The sequence below is a fragment of the Muntiacus reevesi genome, chromosome X (genome assembly GCF_963930625.1).
Source record: "Muntiacus reevesi chromosome X, mMunRee1.1, whole genome shotgun sequence".
Classification (NCBI taxonomy): domain Eukaryota; kingdom Metazoa; phylum Chordata; class Mammalia; order Artiodactyla; family Cervidae; genus Muntiacus; species Muntiacus reevesi.
In genome coordinates this window covers 98,940,582-98,963,704 of record NC_089271.1, presented here as the reverse complement: position 1 = coordinate 98,963,704, position 23,123 = coordinate 98,940,582, and positions in this window count along the sequence as shown.

Genomic DNA, 23,123 nt, shown 5'->3' with positions numbered 1-23,123 from the left:
CCCGTGCCACAAATGGAAGCTACACCTGGAACGACACAAGGCAAAGCTTTTCTGCCTTATCATCCTCCCTCCGGGCCCCACAGGCCACACTCACACAGTGCACAACACACTCAATCAGCTTGTCTTTCCTCCCAGACTCCTCTCTGAGGGAGACGAGAGGTTCTTCCAACAGCCCAAGGGCAGGTGCGTGTCAGGGAAGGGCCTGGGAGGGAGACTCCATCCAAAGGCCAAGCGAGGTTTGCTCCCCGGATGCCCACGCCCAGCACGCCAGTCTCAGTCATGTGGCTTTCCTTACTGGGTGGTGTCCTGAGCCCCGGGACCCACACACAACTAGTGGTTGGGCACATGGCTTGGGACATGGGGGCAGCTCACCCCAAGTTTCCTGGCCTTGGTGCTTCTGTTGGACAGTGTAGACCTCACCACAGCTGCCCGGCTCCCACCAGCTTCGATGTTGGGGTGGGCGTGGGGTAGAGGCACAGAGTGGCCATAGCACCGTGATCTTGTGGGTGCAGGGCTCCTACAGCTGAAGGGGGCCCAGACACAGTTGATCCAGGACCCCAGACCCCGGCCTGCCTTCCCTCAACATTACCACCAGCAACCCCAAGATGTAAAGTGTGCACCCCTAGTAAGGAGGTCAGCAAGAGTGGCCCCTAACCCAGACCACTGTTGCCTAACCACCCCAGAAGACCTCCTGGTGGCTGGGCAAGGATTTATTTACCCCTCCTTTGATTTATTTACAAAGCCAAATTGGCAGCTTCTGTCTGGAATAGCACTGGAGTTGCAGTTCTCTGTGGGTGGAGAGGGCAGAGGAAGTTGGAGGAACACGACACAGCAGCCCCTGCATGGCAGACCCTTCCCAACACAGACACCACAGTGCCCGCCCCTGTCAGCCCCGGGTGGGTGGCACAGCCTCCTCACTGACCAAGCCTCAGTCTGGATATAATAGGATATTCCAAGTGCAGACTTCACGGGCCGAACATTCATGTAATTTGTAGGTCAGCAAAACTTGGTAACTGTTCCTATTCCCAAATGACTTTGATAATAAAGAAGGATGTGATGTGATGTGAAAGTCACTCAGTCGTGTCTGATTCTTTGTGACCCTATGGACTATACAGTCCATGGAATTCTCCAGGCCAGAATACTGGAGTGGGTTGCCTTTCCCTTCTCTGGGGGATCTTCCCAACCCAGGGATTGAACCCAGGTCCCCCACATTGCAGGCAGATTCTTTACCAGCTGAGCCACAAGGGAAGCAATAAAGAAGGAAGAACATTATTAAAATGCCATCCATGCTCCATGATCTTCCTCATCTGCATTGGTGGGACACCACCCGGCCAAGGCCCTGCATGGCATCTCAAGGGTTCCAGCTGAAGGCAGTGAAAGTGAAGGCAGCCTCGGAATGTTCCGGGATGTGAGTGTTGTTCACTTCTGCCAAAATCCCTGGGAGAAATGTTGGAAGGGAGAGAAGGGCCCAGGGTGGGCCTAGGGGGCTTAGGGCTGCCGCAAATTCCATCCCCAACTATCAAAACAGGCCCCAACGACCATAACAAAGACTCCAGTTTGTCACCATGACTCAGTTAAATGTTCCACAGGGCATAGAAAAGCATTGCACTGTTTTTCTATTTTCATGGCTAAGCAAGACGATGTGGAATGGCTTCCACTGCTTATCAAATAAAACCAAGATCTTAGTCTGGCCTGGTGGCCTGACCTCACCGTTCCTCCCCAACTGCATGGCCCTCCACCTTTCATACACTCTGCCCCAGCCTTGTGGAACCATTGGGTTGGGCACAAGTCCTGGTTCTTCTGCCCTCATGGATTTGTCCCTCTTCTCCATGCCCTGAACATCCTTCCATCTCACCTCTGGATTTCTGATCCTTACCCATGAAGCAGAGCCTGGCCCGAAGACTCTCTGCTCCCCTTTCTTCCGCCTCACCTGGGCCTCACCGAAGTCCATGTGTCTCTGCTCAGCCCCTGCTGCACACATGCCATTGCCTCCTCTAGGCTGAGATTCAGGGGCAGGCCAGAATCTTCTTTTTACAAATGTCCCTAAGAACATCCTCCACCAAGGGTCATCCAGCTACCTGAAGAACATTTCACAAAGAAAACCAGCTGCTTGATGCAGGATCTTCAAGTGACAAGTCAAGCTGGTGAGGCCCTTGAGCCTTCTAGGGCTAACTCCTGGGAGGCCATCCCTAGGGAACAAGGCAGCCCACTTTCTCAGCCTTGGGCCCCAGAAAGGCGGCTTCCCCTGTGCACCTAACACTTAGCTCAGGTGTTGGTGTTCTTAAGCCACTGAACCTCATCCAGTCATCTTGCCACCCTGCCTCAGGCTTCGTCCTCAGCAAGGGACTCAGAGAAGAGGATGGGCCGTAGCTACCATGGGGCAAAAGTTCTGGCCTTTGGTGAGACTTGGAGGAGGGCTTGGTGGATGAGAGAGACAGGTGGGAACACTGCAGGGAGGTGAGGTGGTGGTGGGGGGAGCATGGGAGCTGTTGGCAGGGACAACTAAATGCCAAGAAACTCCTGGAGCTCTGGGTGTTTCCTGCCCAGATGGAGGCCCTGACCCTGAAGGTCAAAGGGTAATTAACCACATGGTCACCTAGTTGATGAAACAAAACCCACAACCCTGGAGAATCAAAACATGTCAAAGGCATGGAGGCAAAGGTCAACAGACAGAACAGACAAATTGCAGTATTTAGAATTGAGCATTCTAATGTTTGTGTAATCTATTTAGAAGTTAGCCCACCAGCCCTGGGGGAAGAGGGTTTGGAAGTTTGGCTGAAGTAGAGTGAGATTTCAACCGAGAATGCAGGTCTCCGGAAAAGATCTTGGCTCATGGGGAGATTCACACCCAGAACCTTGGAGCATGTGGTCCACTGGAAAAGCAAGCTTCGTGCAAAGAGGGGCCTGTGGACAGCAGGGCACGTGGGAAGGAGCCAGGGCCATGCAGTTTGGTAGTAAGCCTCACCCACACACAACAATTCCCACCACTTCCTGACCCGGACAAGGGGCTGAGGAAGGCAGGACATTAAACTTTTATTTTAGGCTTCACTTGCTACCCACTTGCTCTGAGACTGAGAGCAAGTTGTTTTACCTCTGTGTGCCTGGTGAGACTCTCTAGAATGCAGGGGAAGGATGTGAGGCCTGTTCCAGAGTGGGGTCAGAATGAAGAGCCCTCCTTGATTGAGGGACCAATGGATGAAGAAGTAAACACAAGTCTGATCCTTGCCGATCTGGCCCTTGTGCCGCCCCCTTCCTTAGTTCTCATGAAGATTCAGAGAGAGTGCCTGGTCTCTGAGAAGATGAACAAAACTTCAGAAGCTGTCCCCTCCTTGTTGTGAGGACCTCCCCCCAAGTCCCACTGAGTCCTTTCTGCTCAGCTTACAAGCATGTTCAGGACAGCAGGCCCCAGGCAGTCACCCTTCAGACCCACCGCCATCTTTGATGCCTGTGCTAACCCCTCTGCAGCCCCTACCTGGGAAATGATGTGACTCCCAAACCCCAATACTCCACCCTTCTTTACCCATTGGCTTCCAGGCCCTTAGATCCAACTATGTACTAGATGTCTCCCCATGAGTGTCCCCTGGAGAAGGGAATGGCAACCCACTCCAATATTCTTCCCTGGAGAATCCCATGAACAGAGGAGCCTGGCGGGCTTCAGTCCACGGGATCACAAGAGTTGGACATGACTTAACGACTAAGCCACCGCCCATTGGTGTCCTCTGAGCACGTCAAGATAGATACAGCCAAAAACAGGTTCTTCAACATCTCAAGAAACCAGGTCTCCACTCAGGGAGAGGCACCTTCCTCCTCTCAGTTACCCCTGCCTGTAGTCAGACATTGGCCTTGACACCTCCCTTTCTGTGGTCTATCCTACTGGGTATAATTGTCTGTTACCTTCATTAACACATAGTAGGGGCAGGGAAAGCTTGAGGAAATGAGGGAGCACGTAGGTGAACAGATGACTGGAGAGTCGACCTTGTCTTGTGCTCCCAACATGGGATGGGTGCCCAGGAGGCGTATGGAAGGTGTGTTGAGCAATGGGTCTTTCCTCTCCTCCAGAAGCTCCCCAGGCCCCCGGTTCAGCAAAACACCTTTCTGGATTTGGGCCACGTAGCTCTAGGGCTGCTCTAGGTCAAGTCAGCATGTGAGGCTATATCCCATGGGACAAGACTCAGGGGAAGTGGGATGGCTCCTCAGGACCAACACAGATTGAACTTCTTGGTACCAGTTTTCTGTACGTGAGGGTGCACAAGAACACTTCGAGTCTGCTTGCTGTGGTTGCTCAGGGCTGGGGCATTGTCCAGAGCCCAGACGTGGACCAAGAGCCCAGGACAGGCACGCACGAAGTACGTCCCCTTTATCTGTCATACGGTTCATGGTTTCTTCTGTTCCTGCCCTACACGCTCCACCACCAGCCACCTGGTGGTACCTTCAGTAGACTCCAGCTTGGATACCCTGTATAGTTTGTTCCCACTGCTGGGGGAAACTGAGAGCAGGCAGGAGGGGGCCTGCAGCTCTGGCCACACAGTCCCCAGACTTTAGGCAGGGCTTGATTAGACTCATTTCTTGTCGTCTCTTGCCCCCTCGTGTATGATTGCAGTATTGCAACTCTCCGGTGTCCTCCCTTGTGACCAAGTCAATTAATATTTTCTGAGCACCTACATAAGGCCAGGCTCCACATGTGGGACAGAACCTTATTCTCAAGATTTCAGTCCATCCCTTGATCAGATCTCTTTATATCTTCTGTCTCTACTCTCCAAGTGCCCTTAGAATCATGAACCGTCATGTCATCACTCCCTGTCCCTTCTTGCCTTCTTTCACAATTGACTGGCAAATCCCCAACATTGGATGAACCCAACCATTTATGCTTTGTGCACCTGCACTTAAGCATCTCTGTGTTGCTAGAAATAATCACACAAGCTGGCACATTGCACAGCCTTAGAGACATGGTCTCCAACTCACCTGGGCACACCTCGCTGTGCGGGAGGACCTCTGTCTTGTGTTTTCCAGTCCATTCTTACAATGGCGATTTGCTCTCTCCTCAAAGTCCCCATGTCTTCCCACTTTCCTCCTGCTCACCTTGTCCATATTTGATTTAGAAATTAGAATATATGGAATGGAAACTTCCTCATCAGAATATCGTCAAGCATATTCACCTTCCTTCCTCTATAACCAACCTTTCCTCCTTGCCGCAAGCTAAAACAGCAGATGCCTCCCTTCTGTTTTCTAAGGCTGATGCCTTCTCTGCACCCTAGATCCATCCTTTCCACTTGCCCCTCTGTCCAGCATCACTGAATTCCCCCTCTCTACTTGACCATCCCCATACCATGCAAACCTGCTGTCTTTGTTAGCAGCTGAAAAAAAAAATTCATCTCTTGACTCCTATCTTCTTTCCCCACATTTTCCTGCTTCCTTTCAAAGCACTTGTCTGTAGGTATTGTCTTCAATTCCTCTCTCTTCCCATTGTAGGCATCAATGCTCTTGAATCCAGCCTCAACTGCCACCAGTCCACTAAAATAACTCTTATCACTGGTCACCTATGAACTCTGTGTTGTCAAGTTCACCCTTTACCTATCTGCCCTAGTGTTACTGTAGCTCTCAGCACTGTTGAGTCACTGGACAGCCTTTCCTGTAAACACTCCCTTCTCTAAGATTCTAGGACACCTCACTCTTGTTTCCCCATCTGCTACCTCACTGGCTACTCCTTCTCACTCTCCTTTGCTGGTTCTTCCTCCCAACTCCTAAAGTTGGGTCTTGGATTTTTCTGCACCTCTTTCATACCCTAGGTGATCACATTCAGTCCCCTAACTACAAAACACACACACACACACCTCACAATTCTTTTTTTAAAAAAATTTCCTATTAGAGTATAGCCGATTAACAATGCTGTGATAGTTTCAGGTGGACAGCGAAGGGACTAAGCCATACATCTACAGGTATCCATTCTCCCCCAAGCTTCCCTCCCATCCAGGCTGGCATACAACATTGAGTTCCCTGTGCTATATAGTAGGTCCTTGTTAGTTATCCATTTTAAATATACCAGTCACACCACATTTCTTTACTGAGCCAGAGTCAAATACACAACTGCCAACGTTACACCCCAAAACTTAGATACCCACTTGGCATTTCAAATATATTATGTTCAAAACAAAACTTTTGATACCCCTACAAGCCTGTTTGCCCCATAGTTTTCCCTCTATCGGTGGAGGTCCTTGTTCACCTAGTTCTCTAAGGCAGAGATCTCCTGTTACGGGCTGAGTTGTGTCCTCCAAACATTCATATAGTGGCATCCCAACCCCCAGGACCTCCAAATGGGACCTTCTTTGAAAATAGGGTCACGCAGATGTAATGAGTGAACATGAGACGTCATACTGGAGCAGGGTGGTCCCTCATCCACCATGACTGGTGTCCTTATACAAAAAGGGAAACGTGGACACACACACACACACAGAGAATCGCATGGGAAGATGAAGACAGATGGGGTGATCCTTCTACAAGCCAAAGAACACAAAAGGTGGCCAGTAAATCACCGGAAGCTAGCACAGAGGCCTGGGGCACGTTCTCCCTCTCAGCCTTTGAAGGAACCAATCCTGCCCACACCTTGATCTTGAACTTCTAGCCTGCAGAGCTGTGGGACAATGAATTTCTTACTTAAATCGGTGTTGTAGACTGAATTATACCCACCCTCCAAATTCATATAATGCAACCATAACCCCAAATGGGACTGTATTTGAAGACGAGATCTTTAGGGAAGTAATTAAGGTTAAATGAGGTTGAAAGGGTGGGGAACTAATCCAATAAGACTGGTATCCTAAAAAAAAAAAAAAAAAAAAAAAGACTGGTATCCTTAGAGGAAGAGGAAAGAGCACTAGAGATTCCTCTCTCACTGCATGCACACAGAGGAAAGGCCGTGTGAGGACACCGCGAAACGGTTTCCATCTGCAAGTAAGGAAGAGTGCCCTCACCAAGAACCATATTTGCCAGCACTCTGACCTTGGAGTTCCCAACCTCCAGAACTGTGAGAAAATTGCTGTCTATTATTTAAGCCCACCCAGCCTGTGGTATTTTGTTATGGTAGCCCCAGGTGACGAAGACAGCCACCCAAATTGTGGTCTTAATGCTCTTGGGATCGACCCTAACATCTTCCTTTTCTTTAACTCTCCATATCCACTCAACAGCAATATCTTGTTGGCTTAAGATCTCCAAAATCTATCTGGAATCCATCTGCTGCTCTTCACCTGCAAGTTTCCACCAATGTCTCTCCCATGCCTTCTTCACTGGTCTCCTTTCTTACATTCTTTCTCCTTACCATCCATTCCCTATACAACTTCCAGAGTGGTCTTTATAGCATATCAAACTGAGCATGTCACTTGCTTGTTTCAAACCCTCCAACACCTTCCATTGTACTTAGAGAAATTGTGAGCCCCTTGCAAAGTCCTCTAGGGCCCTGCCATCTCTTTGAACTCACCTCCTGTGTCTGCCCCCAACCCTCGTTCGCCATATGCCCCAACCATGCCAGTCTCCCTTGTGGCTGTTGAACATAAAGCACTTTTGTGCCTTGGGCTTTTGTACTTGCTATTGCTTCTGCCAGAAAGGCTTCTATCTTAAAAGTCCTTTACATGGCTGACTTCATCTTTTGCTTTAGGTCACTGTTTAAATATCTCTTCCTCAAAGTGGAAGTTGCAACTGTGAGTAGTATTTTTCTTCATTCTATTTGGTGGCTGATTAATAAAAAGGTTAAGATTTTTGGATAAAATAGTCTTGTATCCATCTGCCTTCCTAAAAAGATTTCTTAATCATCTTTCACTTTCTAAGCAAGCAATCATAGAATTTGCTATTAATGATACACTTTTGCAATGTATTATTTTCAGTATGTGTGTCTCTTGTTTCTTATTCTAATGTTACTATATTATTTTAACTAAACCCTCTCCCTTCTCCTAAATGCTTGTAACAGCACAATTTATCTCCATGTGTACTTATATTATATATTATTTTGCTGAATGAATAAGTTATTTAATAGATTAAGCACATTGAATAAATAACTGTTTACCTTCTGTCCTTACTTCTGAACTATTAGTGTCATAGAGTGGGGTCAAACTGATTCCCCACTCTCTCCCAAGCCCAGAAAACAGGGCGGACAAGCATTAGATATATATTGGGGGAAAAAAGTGAAAGAAATGGAGATGCTCTAGTGGAAGCATGTTTGTTGAGTGGAGGTAAAAATGATGACAAGACCCTTTTTAGCTGTAAGAGGAGTCTTGGGGCAGGGCAAGCTTATCCTGGGTCTCAGCTCCCAATGAATGTTACAAGTTGGAGAAGGGGGCTGGTGGACATTAAAGGGAGAGGAAACCTCCATAGCAAAAGCCTAGGAGATTTATTTTTATTTATTTTTTTCCTCCAACTTTGAAGTCATGACTTAAAACTCACGGACTATAAACTCACGGACATGAGTTTGAGGAAACACTGGGAGATAGTGAAAGACAGGGAAGCCTGGTGTGCTGCAGTCCATGGGGTCGCAGTCAGACATGATTGAAAAAAATAAAGCTGTAAAAAAACTAAGAAAAAATGTACAAAATATCTTTCTGACCCTGGGATAGGTGAGATTTTCAATGTTTAAAAGAAATGGAAAGAATCACAAAGGATAAACAAGAAGATAAGCATTAATAAAAGGCAAGTGAGAGTGTAAATATGTACAAAGGAGTCAGACATGACTTTGCGACTAAACCACTATGACCACAAAGCGATGGAATATTTTAATGAGCTTTGTAAAGAAAATTAAACTACCATACTTATTGCTAGCAAAAGTGAGGTGAATACTTTTGCACACTGGGATTTAGACCAACCTTGTTGTATAGCATCTCCGTTCTCAGAATCAGACCCTATAAAGGTTCAAATTTTTTAACCAAATTATTTTCTAGCTCTGCGTGCATGTTAAGTCATTTCAGTTGTGTCCGACTCTTTGTGATCCTATGAACTATTGCCTACCAGGCTCCTCTGTCCATGGGGCTTCTCCAGGGAAGAATACTGGAGTGGGTTGCCATGCCCTCCTCCAGGGGATATCCCGACCCAGGGATTGAACTCATGTCTCCTGCAGCTCCTGCATTGCAGGTGAATCCCTTACCACTGAGCTACCAGGGAAGCCAATTTTACAGCTAGGGACCCATGATTTGCCTTTTTTTGGGGGGGGAATGCCTCAAGGCTTGTGGGAATCTCAGTTCCCAACCAGGGACTGAACCTGAGTCATGGCAGTGAAAGTCCAGAATCCTAACTAGTAGGCCACCAGGTACTTCTCCATGATTCTACTTTTAAGAAACAGATCCGTATTCTCATTTACATGAGGATGTGCTGACTAAGAGACCCTTAAAGGCAGAGACTGAGTAGAGTCTGCCTTAAATCCACACCATCTCTGATTCATAAGAAGCATTCAGGGGTTATGTATTGAGCTGGATTAAGCTGAAAAAAATTAGAAGTCTAAAAAAATAATTAGACTCCTCTGTGTTAGCTGTCTCCTACTCATTCGCATGTTCATCAAAATTTAGCTGCTAGAAGTGCCCCCCAACTATTTCAAACATGGGTGAACCAGAAAGACCAGCAGATTTGAAAGACCAGCCCCAGTACTAGAACCAGAGGAGATGCTCGACAATCTTGGTCACTTGCTTTTCTTCCTGCTCATGTAAAAAAAGATGCATATTTAGTTTTTATAAAGATAATCACTTGCAGCATCATTTACAGTAATGAAAGTCTGAAAAAAAATCTAAGCCTCCAATTCCCTGAGGAATGGTTGGGTACATTTTGAAACCTCCATACAATGAAATTGATTGTATTCATTAAAAAATACAGCAAATCAGCACAAGTTACTTAATAAAATTCAACTTTCATTTCTGATTAAAATAACAAATACAAGTGAACCAGGAATAAAAGGATTCTCCATCAACATGATATATTAAATATATCTGAACCACTGGTAAATGAAACATCAGTGTGCATAGTGAATCCCTAGCAGTGTTGCCATGACAGCCAAGGGCAGGACATTGTGGTAGGATCAGAACAAGAAACAAATGGGAAGAATCTGGAAAAAAGAGACACATTCATTCCCATTTGCAAATTCTATGTCACCTACTTGGAAGACTCCACAATTAAGAAGCATTTTTAGCCAGACAGATGGGTACAAGATAATTTTCTAAAAATCATCACCTTTCTCATAAACCAAGGATAGTTAGCCAGAAAAAATGTTCCATGCACAACTGCAATAAATATATATGCTTTATACATTATGTAATTAATGTTAACAATAACAAGTCATGCATAATATATGTTATATTCTACATATAACATTGTATAACATATGTTAACATATTTGATGTTGTTCAGTCCCTAAGTCATGTCCGACTCCTTGCAACCCCATGGACTGAATGTAGCACAACAAGCTTCCCTGGCCTTCACTATCTCCTGGAGTTTGCTCAAATTCATGCCCATTGAGTCGATGATGCTGTCTAACCATTTCATCCTCTGTCACCCCATTCTCCTCCTGCCTTCAATCTTTCTCAGCATCAGGGTCTTTTCCAATGAGTCAGCTCTTTGCATCAGGTGGCCCAAGTATTGGAGCTTCAGCTTCAGCATCAGTTCTTCCAATGAATATTCAGGGTTGATTTTGTTTATGATTGACTAGTTTGATCTTGTTGTCCAAAGGACTCTCGAGAGTCTTCTCTAGCACCACAATTTGAAAACATCAATTCTTTTGATGCTCAGCCTTCTTTATAGCCAAACTGTCACATCCATACATGACTACTGGAAAAACCATAGCTTTGACTATATGGACCTTTGTCAGCAAGGCGATGTCTCTGATTTTTATTATGCTATCTAGGTTTGTCATAGCTTTGTCATATTAACATATATGCTATATATTTATATACACACTCTATACATAAAATATTAAAACATATGTAGGACTTATAAGAACAAAACTCAAAAAACTTGCTGGGAAAAATCACATAAGATTTAGGAAAATAAAAAGAAGTACCAGGACTTTCCTGGTGGTCCAGTGGTTAAGAATCTGCCTGCCAATGCAGGGAGACATGGGTTCAATCCATGGTCTGGGACGATCCCACATGCTGCGGGACATTAGGCCCATGTGCCACAACTACTGAACCCGTGCACCTAGAGCCCAGGAACTGCAACTACTGAAGCCCATGTGCCTAGAGCCTGTGCTTGGCAATAAGAGAAGCCACCACAATGAGAAGCTACTCAACACAACTAGAGAGTAACCCCCACTTTCTGCAACTAAACAAAGTCCAAGTGCAGCAATGAAGATCCAGGGCAGCTAAAAATAAATCAACAAATAAATAAAATGAAAAATATACATGTATAAAGAAACACCATTAGCTTGAGAGAAAAGATTTATGTTTTAAGATACCAGTTTTCTCCAAATTTAATGCAATTATAGCTGTGATATCAATGCTGTTATTTTTCTTTTGTAACTTTATGAAACTATTCCAGAGTTTTGATAGAAGAGTAAATCACTAATAATGAAACTATTCGGGGAGAGAAGTAGATATAATTGGGGGCAAAGGGTGAGAGGGTACTTGCCCTAGCCTATATTCCAGGTGTGTTAGAGTTACACTGGTCTTAGCAGTGTGTGGCTGGCATGAGGAGACAGGCTACACTAGAAACAGAGGCAAGGATATATGATATAGACACGGCAGGACTGACACCTCAACAAGTGTGGTGTAGCTGTGGCTTCAGACTTGCTTTAGAGATGAATCTTCAGGATGGCTCTCTAGTCAGTAGGAGTAGGTGGTGATTCTTGAAGGCTGAGGGAATCTTAATTGTCCACATCAAATATATAACCGGGGGGGGGGGGGGCGGATGTTGATAGATACTGTAGGGGCTCAAGTCCCCTTGTTCAGTTGCTAAGTTGTATCCAACTCTGCAACCCCATAGACTGCATGCCAGGCTCCTCTGTCCTCCATTATCTCCCAGAGTTTGCTCAAATTCACGTCCATTAGCTACCCTTTCTTGTCAACTCAGGTGGAGAAATGATGATATTTCACAAACAGATTAAACAATTAGAAAAATAAAGCTAATCCTGAGCTTAAGTATTAAACCAAATTCAATTCTGGACAGATTAAAATTTTACATGTTCACTAACAAAACACAAAAATGGTGACAAGTCATTTATTTTGAAATGTTGAGAAATGGAGAAAGCCTTTGCAAGGATGAAAGCAAAACGAGAACACAGTCACATGCCAAGGACATGTGTACCAATGAGGCCACAACAGTGTTGTTGACAATGGAAAGAAAGCAATATAAATTGGAATCAGAAGTAGGAAATAAGGAAGTATTGGTTCAGTCATACTCTGTCTCGTGCTGACAAAGAAAGATGCCCACTGGTTCATGAGATTTTGTTAAGGGGGGAAAATAGTGGAAAAAAAGCATACAGAAGAATAAATCCGAACTACTAAAATGATTCTCACCAGGCAATGAAATTATGGGTAATTTTTAACTTTCTTGTTTATACATGTTTTTCCTCAATGTTTTTATAATGTGCATACTATGACTTTTATAATCAAATAAAAATGTTCTTTAAATTAACAAAAATCTTTACATTACATAAACTAAATGATGTAAAATTAGATTTATAGAGTGAAAAACAAGCGGGCAATAAATGCAAATTTTAATAGTGGCTTTCTCTATCTGGCGGGACTGTGACTAGTTCTTTCTGAAATTGCCCAATGGGAGCATATTATTTTCATAATCAGAACTGAGAAAAATATGTACAATTCCTGGGCTTGATGGTAGGAAACGAGATGAGAAAGGCAGGAAGGAGCTGAGGCTACAGAGAGGATCTGGTTGGGGAGGCAGACAGACCACCAGGAAACATGAATGAATCAGCAAAATGGCACATCGGTCAATGCTCTGAAGGCAAGAAACCAGGGATTGGGAAGGAACTCAGAGTGGGGAGAGGTGGCCTCATCCAAACTCACTTTCTCCCACACCTCCACACTGAGGTCCTGTCACTCCCTCGTGGCCCTAGTTCCGTGAGGATCAGGCAGCCAGCACAGAAATGGAATGCTCTGTTTGGAGGAGTCAGTTCCATACCACAGCCAAGCAGTTGTATAGCTTGAAGCTCGGCCCTAAGGTGGAGAGGGGAGGTAGGTGGGGAGTGGGACAGTGGAAGATTCTAATCCTTCACCAGAACCAGGAAAGTAGATGACAGACTCCTTTAACTTCTAGGAACCAATGGCGATGGGGACCAGGTGGGGAGATGGTGCCCAGGCAGTAAATCAAATATGATCAGTGGCATGAACTACATTCCCTGAGCAGCAGTCCAAACTGGCCAACCTCTGGGAGTTGCAAAGCCTGCTTTAGGGTCTGCAGGCTTTAGAAAAAATTTTATTGGAGTTTAGTTGCTTTACACTTTTGTGTCAGTTTCTGCCATACAGAAACGTAAGTCAGCGATAAGTACACATGTGCGTGTGTGCTAAGTCACTTTAGTTGTGTCCAACTCTTTGTGGTCCCATGGACTGGAGCCTGCCAGGCTCCTCTGTCTATGGGATTTCCCCCCAACAATACTGGAGTGGGTTGCCTTGCCCTCCTCCAGGGGATCTTCCCTACCCAAGGATCGAATCCATGTCTCTTGCATCTCCTGCATTGGCAGGCAGATTCTTTACCACTAGTGCCACCTGGGAAGCCCTATATGCATACATCTCTCCCCCCTTTTTTGAATTTCCTTCCCATTCAGGTCACTACTACACTGAGTAGAGTTCCTTGTGCTACAGAGTTGGTTCTTATAGTCACCTATTTTATACATAGTAGTGTATTTGTGTCTATCCCAAATTCCCAATGCATCCCACTTTCCCCCCTCTGGAACCAGTACATTTGTTCTCTACATCTGTGTCTCTATTTCTGCTTTGCAAATAAGATCACCTAAACTTTTTTTTTTTTCTAAATTCCACATGTATAAGTCAATATACGATATTTCTTTTTTTCTTTCCAACTTCACTCTCCATGACAGTCTCTAGGTCTATCCACATCTCTGCAAATGACACAATTTTGTTCATTTTTATGGCTGAGGAATATTCTATTGTAAGTATGCGTTACATGTTTGGACTTCCCTGGTAGCTCATTTGGTTAAGAATCTGCCTGCAATGCAAGAGACCAAAGGTTGATCCCGGGGTGGGGGAAGATCCCCTGCAGAAGCAAATGGCAGCCCACTCCAGTATTCTTGCCTGGAGAATCCCATGGACCGAGGAGCCTGGCAGGCTACAGTCCATGGGGTCACCAAGTGTCGGCCACGACTTAGTGACTAAACCACCACCACCACATCTTTATCCATTTCTGTGTTGATGAACACTTAGGTTATGTCCATGTCCTGGCTATTGCAAATAGTGCTTCAATGAGCATTGAGATGCATATATCTTTTTGAATTATGATTTTCTCTGAGAGTATTCCTAGGAGTGGGATTGCTGGGTCATATATTAGTTCTATTTTTATATTTTTAAGGAACATCTATACTGTTTTCTGTAGAGGTTGTATCAATTTACATTCCCACCAACAGTGTAAGAGGGTTCCCTTTTCTCCACATCCTCTCCAGCATTTAGTGCTTGTACATTTTTGTTTTTTTGATGATGGCCATTCCAACCAGTGTGAGGTGATACCTCATTGTAGTTTCAATTTGCATTTCTCTAATAATTAGTGATGTTGACCATCGTTTCATGTTGTTGGCCATCTGTATGTCTTCTTTGGACAAATGTCTATTAGGTCTTCTGCCTATTTTTTAGGTGAGTTTTTTTAAAAAATATTGAGCTGCATGAGCTGTTTGTATATTTTGATTAATCTTTTGTCAGTTGCTTCATTTGCAAATATTTTCTCCCCTTCTGAGGGTTATCTTTTTGTCTTGTTTATGGTTCCCTTTGTTGTGTAAAAGCTTTTGAGTTTCATTAGGTCCTATCTGTTTATTTTTGTTATTATTTTCATTACTCTAAGCAGTGGATCAAAGAGGATCTTGCTGTGATTTATGTCTTAAGATAAATGTCTTCTGCCTATGTTTTCCTCTAAGAATTTAGAGTGTCTAGCCTTACATTGAGGTCTCTAATCCATTTTGAGTTAATTTTTGTGTATGGTGTTAGGAAGAGTTCTAATTTCATTCTTTTACATGTAGCTGCCCAGTTTCACTGGAGAAGGCAATGGCAACACACTCCAGTACTCTTGCCTGGAAAATCCCATGGATGGAGGAGTCTGGTAGGCTGCAGTCCATGGGGTCGCTAAGAGTCAGACACGACTGAAGCGACTTAGCAGTAGCAGCAGCCCAGTTTCACCAGCACCACTTATTGAAGAGGTTTTCCCTTTTTTTCTTGCTGAGTCTGGCTAAAGGTTTATCAATTTAGTTTATCTTCTCAAAGAATCAGCTTTTAGTTTCATTGATCTTTGCTATTCTTTTCTTCATTTCTGTTTAATTTTTTCTGCTCTGATTTTTATGATTTCTCTCAATCTACTAACTTTGGGTTTTTTTGTTCTTCTATCTCTAGTTACTGTAGGTGTAAGGTTATGTTCTTTATTTGAGATTTTTCTTGTTTCTTGAGGCATGATTGTATTGCTATAGACTTCCCTCTTAGAACTATTCCCTGGTGGCTCAGATGGTAAAGAGTCTGCCTGCAATGCAAGAGACCCAGGTTCGATCCCTGGGTTGGGAAGATCTCCTGGAGAAGGAAATGGCAACCACTGCAGTATTCTTGCCTGGAAAATCCCATAGGTGGAGGAGCGTGAATAGTCAGACATGACTGAAGCAACTTCATTTCATTTCATTTCCCTCTTAGAACTGCTTTTGCTGCATCCCATAGGTTTTGCGTTGTCAAGGTTTTGTTGCCATATTTTCATAGTATTTTGATTTCCTCAGTGATCTATTATTTCGTAGCATACTGTTTAGCCACCATGTGTTTGTGCTTTTTACAGTTATTTTCCTGTAGTTTATTTCTAATCTCATGGTGCTGTGGTTGGAAGAGATACTTGAAATGATTTCACTTTTCTTAAATTTACTGAGGCTTGATTTGTGACCCAAGATGTGATCTATCCTGTAGACTATTCCATGTGCACTTGAGAAGAAAGTGCATTCTTCTGCTTTCAGATGGAATGTCCTACAAATATAAACTAAGTCTATTTGGTCTAATATGTCATTTAAGGCTTGGGTTTCCTTATTAATTTTCTGTCTGGATGATCTGTCCACTGGTGTAAGCAGGGTGTTAAGGTCTCCCACTATTATTTTGTTACTGTAAATTTCCCCTTTTTATAACTATTAGCATTTGCCTTCTGTATTGAGGTGCTCCTATGTTTGGTGCAGAAATATTTACAATTGTTATATCGTCTTCTTGAATTGATCCCTTGATCATTATGTAGTGTCTTTTCTTGTCTCTTGCAGTAGTCTTTAAAGTCTGTTTTGTCTAATAGGAGTATTGCTAGTCTAGCTTTCTTTTGATTTCATTTTGCATGGAATACACTTTTCTATTCCCTCACTTTCAGTCTGTATGTGTCGCTAGAGCTGAAGTGAGTGTCTTGTAGACAGCATATACATAGGTCTTATTTTTATATCCATTCCGCCAGTTTGTGTTTTCTGGTGGAAGCATTTAATCCATTTACATTTAAGGTAATTGTTAGTATGTATGTCCCTATTACCATTTTCTTAATTGTTTTGAGTTTGTGTTTGTAGATCTTCTCCTTCTCGTATGTTTTCCGCCTAAAGAAGTGCCTTTAGTATTTATTGTAAAGCTGGCTTGGTGGTGCTGAATTCTCTTACCTACTTGGTTGCAGGGGGATTGATCTTATCCTCTCAGGTGTCCAAAGTCTTCTGCTAATGTTGAGCAGGTGCTCTGTGAAGACTATTTCATTTGTAGATGTATTCTTAATGTACTTGCGAGGACAGACGAATTCCACATCATCCTATTCCACCATCTTGACTCCTCCCTCCTTGCAGGTTTTTTAAAAAAATCATTATTTAAAGAAAGGCCCCATCCCCAACATGCCTGAAGCCTCAGATGCTGTGTGGGAAAACAGTGCCATCCACAAGTATCAGTCAAAAAGTCATTCAGGAGAGTTGACCTTGGAATCAAATTTACTTTAATTTTACTTATATTTTTCTTTTTCTATAAATGCCTGAAAGACCTGTGAGAAAAATCATCATCTGATGAAGTCTAATAGAGCTTTTTCAATAAGTACAAAATAAAAATTGCATGTGCTAAGAAAGTATTATATATCATATATTAATTGGAGGTATGGCTTAATTTCTAGGTAATGCAATCAATGTCATCTTAGATTTAATATGTCTACTGAAGACCAGAGGCTGGTGGCAAGTGACACCTCTGATGCTTGGTGAGCATTCCTGTAAAGGTAGTGGCTCCAGGAGGCTCAATCCTTTCTGAAAGCATGATTCTAGTGCCTCACCTCCAATCATCAGAATCAGAGGCAAGGAATGTATTTGGACTTGAATTTGGAGCCCTCAAGCATGGTTGTCACAACTTGAATGATCATGGTATCCAGAAAGGAAAGAAGTGTGCTTTCCAAGGTTCACAGTGGCAGGTACCCTGACCACAATGTCCAGGAGAGGGAAGCAGGGAAAATGAAGGGCAATAGGGCTAAGGTCTCTGGGAGCTTACTGCTTTAGCACCTTCCTGGCTTAGGCTGTATGTATGTTGTTATTGTTGTTGTTCAGTGTCTGACTCTTTGTGACTCCATGAACTGCAGCACGCCAGGCTTCCCTGTTCTTCACTATCTCCTGGAGTTTGCTCAAACTCATGTCCATTGAGTCGATAATGCCATCCAACCATTTCATCCTCTGTCACCCTCTTCTCCAAAGTATTGGAGCTTCAGCTTCAGCATCAGTCCTTCCAATGAATATTCAGGGTTGATTTCCTTTAAGATTGACTGATCTGATCTCCTTCCTGTCCAAGGTTGGGACAAAAAGGATGTGTGGATATGATGAGTCATATAATGGCCATCCAACCTTGGCTTTGGTTCCTCAGCCCTGAACAACCTGGTCAACCCAGGTTAGCCTGTTCAGACCTCTCAGGACCCCTGGCCCAGGTCTTGAGATGCTTTTTCTGGCTCCTAGGGTTTCTGAAGGCTCCTAGGGTTTCTGAAGGCTCCTAGGGTTTCACATGTGCTTGCTTATTTCACATGCCAAATCTGAGGTTAGGCTGCTTCCTCTTACAGTCCATCCTCTGGGAGTCATCTGCTGGGGGTGGGGGTGTGAAAGGGAGAGGCAGGGGACACTTCTCAAATATATAGGCAAGATCAGAGCTGTGTTTCTGAAAGTGTGGCTCACCCAGGGGCCCACATCCACATCATAGAGCAACGAATACACTGGATACTGGGTAAGCATGCAGACTTTGGGCTCACCATCAGGCCTACTGCTTCTGTATGGGATACAAAGCAAGACATGAGAACTTCCATGATCAAAAAGCATACTAGAGGATTCTTGTGCATCATAGTCTTTGAGAAATCCTGGTCTGGGGTTCTTCTACCCTTAGCTGGGAAAGAAGACCAAAGGGAAAATGACTGCTCAACGAAAGGGAGGAAATTCCACTTCCAGGGTAGGGGTGCTGGGGACCTTTCAGTCACTGAGGGATCTTGTTCTTCCTCTCACAAAAGGACCAACGTCTAATTCCAGGTAGTTCCTCAGCTGCCCTCAACCTCTCAGTACTCTGGACCATCAGACCCTGGATTCCCCAAGGACCACTCTGGGTCACATGGAGGAAGATTCTCAGAGGTAGCCAGAGAGGCACAAGCTGCTCTGACAGCCCGAGACCTGCAAGTTCAGGATCAGTAGGCTCTCTTCTCTTCACTTCCCCTTCCAGAGTTTGACAAAAGGACATCAGAGCTTGCCGGGAATGTTCCAAAGTCCAGGGTGAGGGCGGTGCTGGTAAGGGTAGAACTTTCCTTGTGATGGTTTGCATATTTCCAGGCTGGATGAAAGAAATCAACCCAGAAGCACCCCCTGTGCCACACCATTTGCCCCAGACTAGTGTAATTTTTTAGTTGGTGTTGATTGAGACCCTGTTGAACCTGGCTCTGTGCTAAGCTCTTGGCTTGCATTGTCTCAGTCAGTTTTGACAAGGATTTTTAAAACTGAGATTATCATTCCCATTATTTATATGAGAGACCTGAGGCCTGGAAAGGTAAAGTCACTTGCCTAAGGCACCCAGTTAGCAAGTAGAAAGGCTGACTTTGAACCTAGATGGTCTGACTCCAAAGCAGGATGAAGTGAGGAGCAGGCAGAGATGCTGAGGAGGATGTAAGTGGTCAGGAATAGGAGCTAGAGGAGAAGCTTGGTGAGGAGGAGGGAGGAGACAGGAGATGGAGTGCAGTCTGAGCGAGGTGATGGGTGGTATTGGGGTGGGACTCAGGAATAGATCATGGACCAGCTGAGGGTTGAAGAATATGATGGATGTCATCAGAGGCTGTTCTGAGGTCAAGGCAAGGAAGAAGGTGAAGGCCAGAGCTGGGGTTGGAATGGGGAGAATCTCGGGGAGTGATTGGAGCTCTCTAGTGTCACCATGAGCTGGCCTGGAGTGAGAACCCCACCAGGCCAGGGTTAGAATCAGGATGAGGTAACAGTCAGCATTGCAGTCCCCCTTCCCAGCTTTGCACCTCTACCAACTGCCTTGTTAGGTCTTTTCCATGTTTGCTAGTTTATTGTCTCTCTTCTCCAACTAGAAGGGAATCAGGGCACAGACTTAGTCTGTTTGATTCACCTTTATGTCATCAGTATGAAGCAGAATTCATGGAACATAATAAGTGCTCAATAAATGCTCAAGGGCAAGGCTCAGGGGAGTGATGATGGATCAGAACATGGGGTGGGGCTTTCACTAGAGTGTAGGCTCAGGTGGGGTGATCTCCAGAACAAATGAGCTTGAAGGAGGGGTGAGGCCCTGGGAAGAGCTGAAGGGCACAGTGGGGTGTCCCTCAGGTTCACAAAGAGTCCAAGGAATAGAGTGAGGTATTGGGGAGGAGGTAAGGCTTCAAAGGCTATGGTACAAAAGCTCCTTAAATATGTGCCTTCTTGCTGATTTCAGTGTCCATGTAGATGATTCAGCTCCTTGGCTTCTCAGTCCATTGACTCTTTCTCTTCTCTCTACTTATCACAGCCACTTACTTCTCTGGTTATATCCTAATGCCCTGCCTTATTTGTCACCATCACCCTTCCATAATTGCCATTATATCCTGCTGTCCCAAAGCCAGCTCATTCCTTTTAGTTCTACAAGAACTGCAATGATCCTCCAACTCCAGCCACCACCGGAGACCCTTCAGACAGCCATACTTTTTTTCCTACTGCCTTTTACCAGACCCTGACTCTATCCTTCCCTTCCCTTCTTACCCAGTCTACAATCTAAGATCAGTCATCAAAATCTCTCTTGAATCCACTCAAAACTCCTATGTCCCACTGCCATTTCTTTGTAATCAACTAGCTAAACTCAGCCCTGATAAAATCCAACTTTCCACCTACTCTGTGAAGTTCAACATGACTGGATAAAACCATGCAGACATGCTGAGTAATTTCACTTTAAATGAATGGTCATTAAATCTCAAGTGAGCCCTTAACGCCGCCCAGCAATCATGTTATATTTCCATAGAACATCCAGCTCTCCATCAACTGCTGACACCCGTCTCCCACCCTTACTCCCAGCTGGTGGCCTGGTTTCCTGTTTCAATGAGAAAATAGGATGCATCATAAGAGAGCTGCTCTGAGCTCCAGCATCCCCTCTCCCACCTACGTGCATCTTGGCATGTCTCTCTGGCATCATCAATTGTTCCCTCTTTACTGGCTCATTAGCACACATATGTTGCTATGCTATAATTTCTCCCATATTAAAAAAAAAACAAACAAACACTTTCTTGTGGTCCCCATGTACCCCTACAATTACCAGTTTACCACTTCTCTGCTCTCCTTTACAACACAACTCCTCAAAAGAGCTGCCAGTTGCTACTCGCTGACATTTCTCTTTTTCCACTGTTGATTGAAAGCATTCTCAGCTGCCTTGTTTCCCCATGTCTCTCTGGAAATTGCTCTTAAAGGTCACTACTGATCTCCATGTTGCTGCAATTCTTTGTCCTTCTCTTATTTGTACGGTCAACAGGACTTGAGGAATGTATGGGTCCCTCCTTCCTGATACACCTTCTGCAGTTGTCTCCACCTTCTCCTGGTTTCCCCCACTACCTCATTGATCATTCATTTATTTGCTGGTTTCTTCTCAGCTATTGCCCCTCTAGATATTTGCCTGCCCAGGGCTTGGTTCTTGGGTTGCTTTTCTTTTTCTACACTCACTCTTTTGTTGATCTCATCCAGTCTCATGACTTTTAATATAGATTAGATGATGATTATTCTCCTATTATATCTCCAGCCTTGATGTCACCCTTGAACTCCGGGCTTCTCTATCTTAACACCATTGCCGTCTTCCCTAATTCAGTTCATGTACTTCCATCCTTGTTATTTCTCTGAATAAAATCCTGAGAGCTGTCCTTGATTTCTGTCTTTTTGTCATAGTCCAATACCAATCTGTCATCAAATTCTAGTATTCTATCATCAAAATGGACCCAGAATCTGCTTACCTCCCAACACCTCCACTGCATCACCTAAAGTGGGAGCCACCATGACCTCACCTGGATTATTTCACTTAATCTAGTATGCCCCTAAATAGTCTGCTTCTGCCCTTGTCTCTTTATATCACTCTAGCAGTCAAAGTCCTTACAGTGGCTTTCAAGGCCCTGCATGATTGCTTGCCACCCCCATCATGTCATGTTTGATGGCATCCCCTACCATCTTCCTCTCTCACTTGCTCTACTTCAGCACACCGACCTCTTGGTTGACCCTAGGACATGTGAACACTGTGGCTTCAGGACAGAGGGTGTTTACATACAGTGGTTGGAGAAGATCTCACTGAGAAGATGGCACTTGAACCAAGACTCTTCTCTGCTTCATTTTTCTCAACCCCCAATATCCTGTATATTTGACATGTTTGGAGTTTTTTGTTTTTTTTTTTTTTTTCTCTCAGTTCCATGAGGGTAGGAGTTAATGTTTATTTTGCTGGCTCCTGTAATCCTGCATTCTAGAACAGTCCTCAGTACATATCAGCACCGGGTGAATACCTGACATCTTAGTGTGCAGAGTGCCACAGACTGGGTGGTGTAAACAAGAGATATTTGCTTTCTCACGGATTTGAAGGCCAGAGGTCTGAGATCAAGATGTCATCAGAGTTGATTTATTCAGTGGTCCCTCTTCTTGGTTTGTTAGCAGCTGCCTTCTTCCTGTGTTCTCATATGGTCTCTCTCTGTGTGTGGCTGTGTCCTGATCATCTTTTTTATTAAAAAAAAAAACTTTTGATTGATTTATTTATTTACTTATTTTTGACTGCACTGGATCTTCATTGCTTTGTTCAGGCTTTCTTTAGTTGTGCAGAGTGGGGGACTACTCTTCACTGCAGTGCTCTGGTTTCTTATTGGGGTGGCTTCTCTTGTTGCAGAGCACAGGCTCTAGGCGCATGGGCCCAGTAGTTGTGGTGCACAGGTTTAGTTGCTTCACAGCATGTGGGATCTTCCCAGACCAGGGATCAAACCCATGTCCCCTACATTGGCAGGCAGATTCTTACTCACTGAGCCATCTGGGAAGTCTGACTATTTCTTCTTATAAGGACAACAGTCAGATAGGAGTTGACTCCACACTAAAGACCTCACTTTACCTTAACTGCCTCTGCAAAGACCTTGTCTCCAAATATGGTCATATTCTGAGGGGATTCCCTTGTGGCTTAGTTGGTAAAGAATCCACTTGCAATGCGGGAGACTTGGGTTCAATCCCTTGGTTGGAAAGTTCCCCTGGAGAAGGGAAAGGCTACCCACTCCAGTATTCTGGCCTAGAGAATCCCATGGACTGTATAGTCCATGGGTTCTCAAAGAGTCAGATACGACTGAGTGACTTTCACTTCACTTCACTTCTGAGGGGATTAGAACTTCAACATATGAATTTGAGAGGGGGAGTAATTCAGTGCATAATACTAGATTAATTTATTGATCAGTGTACAGAGATGGATTGAAACACTGATGGAGTAAGGATAAGTGTTAGGCTCAGGAACACAGCAAGG